The 9,630-nt window shown below is 37.9% G+C and overlaps 1 pseudogene across 1 annotated transcript; it reads left to right on the top strand.

Annotated features, from left to right (window-relative positions):
* The first annotated feature begins 8,131 nt into the window (after nucleotides 1-8,131).
* LOC114306029 (putative acetyltransferase At3g50280) lies at nucleotides 8,132-9,630 on the top strand (annotated as a pseudogene). The gene has a single exon (XR_014331226.1). The product of XR_014331226.1 is annotated as a putative acetyltransferase At3g50280 (transcript).

The raw sequence follows: 9,630 nt of genomic DNA, 5'->3' as shown, positions 1-9,630 counted from the left end.
ATGATAAAATGAAAAAAATTAGATTATTGAAATAAGATGCTACTAGACACCACAAGCCTAAATAGTTCTTTTACTAGAATCATTTTAAAAATCACACGTCATCTTTTTTGATTATATAAATATTATCTAATTAAAGTTATTACAGAGAAAAATTCAAAATGAATTCGAACTAAGCTTTTGTTTAAAAAAATAAAAAATTCCAACTAAACTGAATCTCTCTAATCAGATCAAAGACTAGAGAGAAGTTTCTTGCCAAAATACATGATTGAATCCATTACCTACCCCACCACCGAGGGTGGTGGCTCAGTGGTGAAGGCCTTGCCTTCTCACAGCCATGAGTAAAGTTCGACTTCTGGGGGTGCGAAAATCCTGGATTTTCCAGCAGCTCTCTTCTGAGACCTCGCGCTGTACTCCAATCGAAACTTGGCCATGGTTGAGGCTGTTGGAAATGGTGGAAAAATTCTGGGTAAAATCAGAATTTTTTCTCAAGTTTGGTCTATTTTTTAGGTGGGCCCCGAGCATCGATTTACTCAGGTCAAAGTGGTAACGCGTTCTATGCCGCGTTGTGATTCACGTGGTATATTTGGTTACTCAAAACCATTACCGAGTGAATGGGAAATTGAAGCCAAAGTGTACTCCATGAAAATGGAGTTATGGTGGAAATTTCTTAAAGTTGTAAATTGGCTTGTCCCACATTGATTTGGTGGGAAGTTTTGAAAGGGTTTATAAGGCTTAGGGTGAGATACTTGGGGTGTGCCCCAAGGGGTACCCAAGTGTTTTAGAGGGAGAGGTTATGGGCAAAATGGGCTAGACTCATTGGACCCAAAAATCACCACACACGCGCGCGCGGGCGGCCCTTCCCGTTTTCAAACAGAATTAAACTGTTTTGGATTTATTGTTCATCCAAACAGAGCCCTTCCCGTTTCTATCTGTTTGAATGAACAGATTCAAATCTGTTTAAATTTGAATCTAACAGGTTTCATACCTGTTCAATTCAAAACCAAAAGCCACCTTCACATCTATAAATAGACTAGCCTCTCATTTGGATTTTACTCCAATTTTCGTACTCCATCCTCTGCAAATTATATTCTTCATCTTGCTGCATTTTATTTTCCAAAGAAAGAGTGTAAACACTTAGTGTGTTCGTAAGGCAAACAATTTATAGTGCTGCTATTGTTTGTGGTAAGATCATTTCATCCTAGGAGATAGACGTCCAAATTCTGAAAGCACCGTGGAGAGGACGAATCTGTCTTAAGGACACAGTGTTAAACACTGGACTTGATCAGAAAAGTTATTCAAATAAATTAACCAAGTAAGTTGTTTAATTTTATTCTGTTTTTATTTTTTTATTTAATCACATTTTAATTTTGTTTTTGTAACAAAATAAAATCTGTGGTTTTATTTATTTATTTTTATTTCGAGTTTGATTTTTGTAATCAAACAAATTCTCTCCTTTTCTCTATTTCTTTTATTCTTGTTGTTGTTTTGTATACAACAGAATTTAATCTTTTTAAATACAGTGAAGATTGTCCAACAATCTTAAGACAGAATCGTTTTTGGGTATCTTCATTGTATTTAATTTTCTGTGTTTTCAAGTTAATATTCTGGTTGGAAAAACAAATAGTGATTTATGCTATTTGACAGACAGTAGTAATATACTGTCTCTTTTCTTTGACAACAACTAGTAGTACGATACTGGTGTCATTAACAATTCAGAATATTATTTGGTATTACAGAAAATTCTTGTGATATTTTATTTTTCTAGTTTTAGTAACAAGGAAAATAAAATTATTTTGTTGTTATAATTTATTTTCTGGTTTTAGTAACTAGAAAATTAATTTGTGTTTTAATTTTTTCTGATTTTTGTAATCAGAGATTATGGCTACTACAACTGAAACTGAATCTGGCAGTGGTACTCCTATTGTTACACCTACATCGGTCCCTATCCAGAACCATGTTCATGTACCAATCAATCATGGAGAAAAACCGGAAAAATTTAACGGTACCGAGTTTAAGAGATGGTAGCAGAAGATGCTGTTCTATCTTACAACTCTTAATTTGGCCCGGTTTCTCCATGAAGAGGCTCCAGCACTTAAAGAGGGTGAAAGTGATCGGCAAGTTGTTGCCGCTGTAGATGCTTGGAAACATTCAGATTTCTTGTGCAGAAACTACATCCTAAATGGCCTTGACAATATGCTGTATAATGTATACAGTCCTCTGAAAACAGCAAAAGAATTGTGGGATTCTTTGCAGAAGAAATACAAGACAGAAGATGCCGGCACGAAGAAATTTGTCGTCGGTAAATTTCTGGACTTTGTTATGGTAGACTCCCAAACGGTAATATCTCAAGTTCAAAGTTTTCAAATAATTTTGCATGATATTCATTCAGAAGGTATGTCTCTTAGCGAGTCATTCCAAGTCGCTGCTTTAGTGGAAAAGTTACCACCGGCTTGGAAAGATTTCAAAAATTATTTAAAACATAAACGCAAAGAGATGGCTATGGATGAATTGATTGTAAGATTAAGAATTGAAGAAGATAACCGAAAGGCTGAAAAGAGGAATGGGAAAAATCCCATTGAGTCCAAGGCTAATGTGGTTGAACAAGTTCATAAACCACATAACAAAAAGAGGAAGTTTACTGGAGATGGTCCTAAACAAGGCGATAGTAGCAAGAAGTTCAAAGGAAAATGCTATAACTGTGGCAAAACTGGACATCGAGCTTCTGACTGCCGCCGCCCTAAGAAGGATCATGGAAGTACAAGTAAGAAGACCACCAATCAGGCCAATGTAACAGAATTGAATTACATCTCTGACGGAGTGAATGACATCAACCTCTCTGCTGTGGTGTCTGAGGCTAACTTGGTTGGAAATCCCAAAGAGTGGTAGGTTGACACTGGAGCAACTCGTCACATTTGTGCGGGCAAGAAGATGTTCACTACCTACAATGAGGCTGCAAATGGTGAACAACTTTTCATGGGAAATTCTTTTACTTCTACTGTGACTGGACAAGGGAAAGTGATCTTGAAGATGACATCAGGGAAAGAACTGACCCTCAACAACGTACTGCATGTACCTGACATCCGGAAGAATTTAGTTTCTGGGTCTTTGTTAAGTAAAAATGGTTTTAGGCTTGTATTTGAGTCTGATAAATTTGTATTAACAAAGAGTGGTATGTATGTTGGTAAGGGATACATGAGTGATGGTCTCTTTAAGTTGAATGTAATGACAATTGTACCGAAAGTTGCTATGAATAAGAATAACACATCTTTTGTTTATATTCTTGAGTCAAATTTATGGCATGGTAGATTAGGACATGTGAATTTTGATGCTTTGCGTAGATTAATTGGTTTAGATCATATACCAAAGTTTGAAATTAATCCAAATCATAAATGTGAAATTTGTGTAGAAGCAAAACTAACTAAGGCTCCATTTAAATCGGTTGAAAGAAAAATCGAACCTCTAGAATTAATTCATACTGATGTATGTGATTTAAAATTTATTCAAACTAGAGGAGGCAAAAAGTATTTCATAACATTTATCGATGATTGCACAAGATATTGTTATATTTATTTACTTAGAAGTAAAGATGAAGCCTTAGAAATGTTTAAACTCTACAAAACAGAAGTTGAAAATCAACTTGGTAAAACCATTAAAATGGTTAGAAGTGATAGGGGTGGTGAATATGATGCACCATTAAATGAATTTTATGCACAACATGGCATTATTCACCAAACTACAGCCCCTTATTCTCCACAGCAAAATGGAATTGCTGAAAGGAAGAATAGAACCCTAAAAGAAATGATGAATGGCATGTTACTAAGTTCAGGCTTACCACAGAACTTGTGGGGGGAAGCAATATTGTCTGCTAATTTTGTTCTTAATAGAATACCCCACAAGAAAACCAACAGCACTCCTTATGAATTGTGGAAAGGTCGATCGCCTTCCTACAAATACTTAAAAGTGTGGGGGTGTTTGGCAAAAGTTGAAGTTCCTGTTCCTAAAAAGACTAAGATTGGACCAAAAACAATAGACTGTGTGTTTATTGGTTATGCTCAGAATAGTAGTGCATATCAGTTTCTGACTTATAAATCAGAAATACCTGATATAAATGTGAACACTATTATAGAGTCAAGGAATGCTATGTTTTTTGAACATGTCTTTTCTTACAAGAAAGGACAGGAATTAAGTTCACAGAAAAGAACCTATGATTGTACACAAAGTCAAGAGACTAATGACAATCAAACACAAGAGACTAGTAATAGTCTCGACCAACAGGATTTAACTAATGAGGAACCTAGTCGAAGTAAGAGAGCAAGAACATCAAAATCCTTTGGTCCAGATTTTCTGACATACTTGTTAGAAAATGAACCTCAAAGCTTTAAGGCAGCTATGACAGGTCCTGAAGCACCTTTGTGGAAAGAGGCTGTTAATAATGAAATTGAATCCATTAGGCAGAATCATACTTGGGAATTGGTGGATCTTCCACCAGGTTCTAAACCTCTTGGATATAAATGGATATTCAAGAGAAAAATGAAAGCAGATGGTTCAATTGACAAGTATAAAGCAAGACTTGTTGTTAAAGGTTACAGACAAAAGGAAGGTCTGGACTATTTTGACACATATTCCCCTGTGACAAGAATAGCATCCATTCGCATGCTTATTTCTATAGCAGCGTTGTTTAATTTAGAAATACATCAAATGGATGTTAAGACAGCTTTCTTAAACGGTGATCTAAATGAAGAGATCTATATGGAACAACCCGAAGGGTCTGTAGTATCAGGGCAAGAAAAGAAAGTTTGTCGACTTGTAAAATCCCTTTATGGATTAAAACAAGCACCTAAACAATGGCATGAAAAATTTGATCATGCAATGCTTACTAATGGGTTTAAGATAAACGAATGTGACAAATGCGTCTATGTTAAAAACACTGACCAAGGATATGTCCTAGTTTGTCTTTATGTGGATGACATGCTTATCATTGGAAGCAGTCAAAACATGATCAAATCAACTAAGCAGATGCTTAACAAAAGATTTGATATGAAAGATATGGGGGTCGCAGATGTTATATTAGGAATGAAAATTACTAAAACATCTGACGGATATGCATTATTTCAATCTCATTATATTGAGAAAATTCTTGATAAATTTATCAAGGATGATTTGAATTTAGCTAGAACACCTGTAGACATCAGTCTTTATTTATCAAAAAATAAAGGTGATGCAGTGTCTCAGTTAAAATACTCCCAAATCATTGGAAGCCTAATGTACCTAATGAATTGTACTCGTCCTGATATAGCTTATGCTATCAGTAAATTGAGTAGGTACACTAGTAATCCCGGAGAAGACCATTGGAAAGCGATCATTCGGGTTCTTAGATATCTAAGATTCACCCGTGATTATGGTTTGAACTTTACTCGATATCCAGCAGTACTTGAAGGTTATTGTGATGCAAATTGGATATCGGATACTAAAGATTCAAAATCCACTAGTGGATATGTCTTTACTTTAGGAGGCGCTGCTGTTTCTTGGAAATCCACCAAACAAACATGCATCGCACGATCCACAATGGAATCCGAGTTCATTGCTTTGGACAAAGCAGGAGAAGAAGCAGAATGGCTTCGTCACTTCTTAGAAGACATTCCAATGTGGCCAAAACCTGTGCCAGCTATTTGCATTCATTGTGATAGTCAATCTGCAATAGGCAGGGCACAGAATCATATGTATAATGGTAAGTCATGACATATTCATCGTCGACATAATACCGTAAGGCAATTGTTGTCAAACGGAATAATCTCAATAGATTATATAAAATCTAAAGAGAATATTGCGGATCCGTTAACAAAAGGTTTGACAAAAGAGCTAGTGTATAGTTCATCGAAGGGGATGGGATTAAAGCCTATTACATAAGAGTCGTCATAATGGTAACCCTACTTATATGACTGGAGATCCCAAGAACTAAGTTCAAAGGGACAACTAAGTTATGTATGGCTCACCAGAAATCACCAAGGGATTAAAAATTCCCTACTCATTCCTATGGTGAGAGTGATATCTGCAACATATGTTGTATGCAGGGGTATAAGGATAAGCTTTGCTTTTAATGATTACTTATATCTTGATTAAGGTATAAAATCAAGACGAGTAATAAGGAGATACTCACAATAAGAATCACCTATATGAGTGTCGAACTGGGGCCGGTTCTATGAGAATGAAAAGGCTAAATTTTCTAGACATACTTATGAAAACCAGGCGCGTTCAAGGCCCAAAATGAACACAACAGTGAGAACCACGATGTGTTAGAAGATATTTTGTGTGAAATCTATTGTCTTGGCTTACACAAACGGCTGAACAATTCAAGGCATCGCGTCCATTGGTTAGCCAGTAAGTCCGATAGGTTATCACTAGGGAAGGTTCAAGACCGAAAACTACCTATCTTGATACAAGATATTTTCGACTTATACTCTTTCGTTAAAGTCTGCATATTGTTGCATTTCCGTTGTCATCAAATTCCATTCATGTGGGGGATTGTTGGAAATGGTGGAAAAATTCTGGGTAAAACCAGAATTTTTTCTCAAGTTTGGTCTATTTTTTAGGTGGGCCAAGAGCATCGATTTACTCGAGTCAAAGTGGTAACGCGTTCTATGCCGCGTTGTGATTCACGTGGTATATTTGGTTGCTCAAAACCATTACCGAGTGAATGGGAAATTGAAGCCAAAGTGTGCTCCATAGAAATGGAGTTATGGTGGAAATTTCTTAAAGTTGTAAATTGGCTTGTCCCACATTGATTTGGTGGGAAGTTTTGAAAGGGTTTATAAGGCTTAGGGTGAGATACTTGGGGTGTGCCCTAAGGGGTACCCAAGTGTTTTCGAGGGAGAGGTTATGGGCAAAATGGGCTAGACCCATTGGACCCAAAAATCACCACACACGCGCGCGCGCGCCGCCGTCGCCATCCGGTCGGGCGGGCTGGGCTTGGGCGCGGGTGCGTGGTGTGTGGTTGGGCTTCTAATCTTTTTGGGCCAAAAACATTTGAATTTAATTTTATTTTTTATTAAAATAAAATCCAGAATTCAAATTAAACTGGTTTGGATTTATTGTTCATCCAAACAGGGCCCTTCCCGTTTTCAAACAAAATTAAACTATTTTGGATTTATTGCTCATCCAAACAGAGCCCTTCCCGTTTTCAAACAGAATTAAACTGTTTTGGATTTATTGCTCATCCAAACAGAGCCCTTCCCGTTTCTATCTATTTAAACAGATTCAAATCTGTTTAAACAGATTCAAATCTGTTTAAATTTGAATCTAACAGGTTTCATACCTGTTCAATTCAAAACCAAAAGCCACCTTTACATCTATAAATAGACTAGCCTCCCATTTGGATTTTACTCCAATTTTCGTACTCCATCCTCTGCAAATTATATTCTTCATCTTGCTGCATTTTATTTCCCAAAGAAAGAGTGTAAACACTTAGTGTGTTCGTAAGGCAAACAATTTGTTGTGCTGCTATTGTTTGTGGTAAGATCATTTCATCCTGGGAGATAGACGTCCAAATTCTGAAAGCACCGTGGAGAGGACGAATATGTCTTAAGGACACAGTGTTAAACACTGGACTTGATCAGAAAAGTTATTCAAATAAATTAACCAAGTAAGTTGTTTAATTTTATTCTGTTTTTATTTTTTTATTTAATCACATTTTAATTTTGATTTTGTAACAAAATAAAATCCGTGGTTTTATTTATTTATTTTTATTTCGAGTTTGATTTTTGTAATCAAACAAATTCTCTCATTTTCTCTATTTCTTTTATTCTTGTTGTTGTTTTGTACACAACAGAATTTAATCTTTTTAAATACAGTGAAGATTGTCCAACAGAGGTGGGTGAGGCTCTCCACTAGTGCTTCGGTGGTGGGTCCCTTCCTATGGATTAAATCAGGCAGATCCAGACTACCGGGCCTGGGCCTTTGGAGGTCATCTTTTTTTCAGATAGGGAACCTAAACGACATTCATGGGGTCAGTACCTAATACAAATAATATTAGTTATTTGGGACTACATGTATAAATCTTGAGTGAATGGTCCATGACAAGATAAACCATTTTAACCCTCTTCAACACTTCACGTAACCATCTCAAAAAAAAAAAACACTTCACACACACACTTGCCTAACAATCAATCCTCCTAATGTCCAGTACATCTCAGAGTGCTTCATCGAACCCAACTCTTCACTACGGGAAGAAGAGACAAAGCAGCCAATAATCCACTTGGCTCCATGGGACATAACCAAGCTCTCTGTCCATTACATCCAAAAGGGTCTTCTCTTTGTCAAGCCCTCTTCAATGATTGTTCAAGAAAACTCAGTCCAAACTCTCTTGGAGAGGCTCAAGGAGTCTCTTTCCCTCACTCTTGTTCATTTCTACCCTCTTGCCGGTCGGCTGGAAACGTCCAAACAAGAAAACCCACCTCATTACTCTGTCTACATCAACAACAGCAACAGTCCCGGCGCCAAATTCATCCACGCCACGGTGAATTTGACTCTCTCTGACATTCTTTCGCCAGTGGATGTACCGCTAGTTGTGCAATCGTTCTTTGACCATGACAGGGCCATCAACAGCGACGGGCATACCCTGTCGTTGTTGTCAATTCAGGTGACAGAGTTGGTTGATGGCATCTTCATAGGATGTTCCATCAATCACGCGGTGGTTGATGGAACATCGTATTGGCATTTCTTCAATACTTGGTCAGACATTTTCATGACAAACAATTCTTCCATTTCTCGACCCCCTCTTCTCAACCGGTACAGCCCTGTTCTCAACCTCCCTTTCACCCACCACGATCAATTCATCAGCAGGTACAAAGCGCCACCACTAAGAGAGAGAATTTTCCACTTATCCTCGGAATCCATAGACAAACTAAAAGCTAAAGTTAATGCAGAGTGGCAAACCAACAGCATATCATTCTTGCAATCCGTGAGCACGTTCATCTGGAGGTGCATCGCGAGGACACGCCGCCTACCCTACGATCAAAAAACCAGTTGCATAATGTCAATCAATGACCGAACACGAATTGAACCGCCGTTGCCCAAGGGGTATTTTGGGAATTTTGCTCAAACAGTTAGAGGCATTGCTAAGGCTGGGGAGCTGCTAGAGAAGGGGCTCGGTTGGGCAGCGTGGCAGTTGAGGGAAGCAGCGGCGAACCACAATGACTAGGCGGTGAGGGAGTGGGTGGAGAAGTGGATGAAGACTCCACTTATAACACGGACGGCTGAATTCTTCGACCCTTGCGGCATCTTGGTGAGTAGCTCGCCGAGGTTTAAAATGTATGAGAACGGATTTGGAATGGGGAGAGCGGTGGCGATTCGAAGTGGATATGCGAATAAGTTAGACGGGAAAGTGATGATGTACCCGGGATATGAAGGCGGAGGAAGCATGGATTTGGAGGTGTGCCTTTTGCCGGAGTTGATGAGGGACCTTGAATCCGATGGAGAGTTCATGGATGCTGTTTGTATGAGTATCTGATCAAATGCTGCACTGAGCTGAGATATGCAATTCAAATAAATAATAAAGAATTTATTATTGTAATACGTACAAGTGGTAAAAATATTTCTTATAAGAATTTGGACATCAAGTCCAACATTACTTAA

The sequence above is a fragment of the Camellia sinensis genome, chromosome 5, assembly GCF_055761805.1.
Source record: "Camellia sinensis isolate YWXY chromosome 5, ASM5576180v1, whole genome shotgun sequence".
NCBI lineage: Eukaryota > Viridiplantae > Streptophyta > Magnoliopsida > Ericales > Theaceae > Camellia > Camellia sinensis.
The sequence above is the reverse complement of the archived record's forward strand: the minus strand, read 5'-3'. Positions and strand labels throughout refer to the sequence as shown.